We start from the raw sequence: 288 nt of genomic DNA, 5'->3' as shown, positions 1-288 counted from the left end.
TTTTCTTTCTCTTTTCTCCCTCCTCTCCTTTTGCTGCGATTATACACCACAGTATACAATCTAGGTTTTGTTGTTGTTGTTTTCATGTTGGTTTTTTTTTTTTTTTGCTGTTGCTGTTTTGCTGTTTTATTGCCCCCTCCTACTTTTGGAGGACTTTTCTCTCCCTATCTTACCCAGGAATAGACAGCAACTGCTGTAATATAGTCAAACTACAATCACACACTATAAAACAACAAAATACAGGCAAGAAACAATGTTAACTGCCATATACCATTGAGGCAGATAACA

Source organism: Chrysochloris asiatica, unplaced genomic scaffold, assembly GCF_000296735.1.
Source record: "Chrysochloris asiatica unplaced genomic scaffold, ChrAsi1.0 scaffold00088, whole genome shotgun sequence".
Classification (NCBI taxonomy): Eukaryota; Metazoa; Chordata; class Mammalia; order Afrosoricida; family Chrysochloridae; genus Chrysochloris; species Chrysochloris asiatica.
This window is presented reverse-complemented; position numbering follows the sequence as displayed.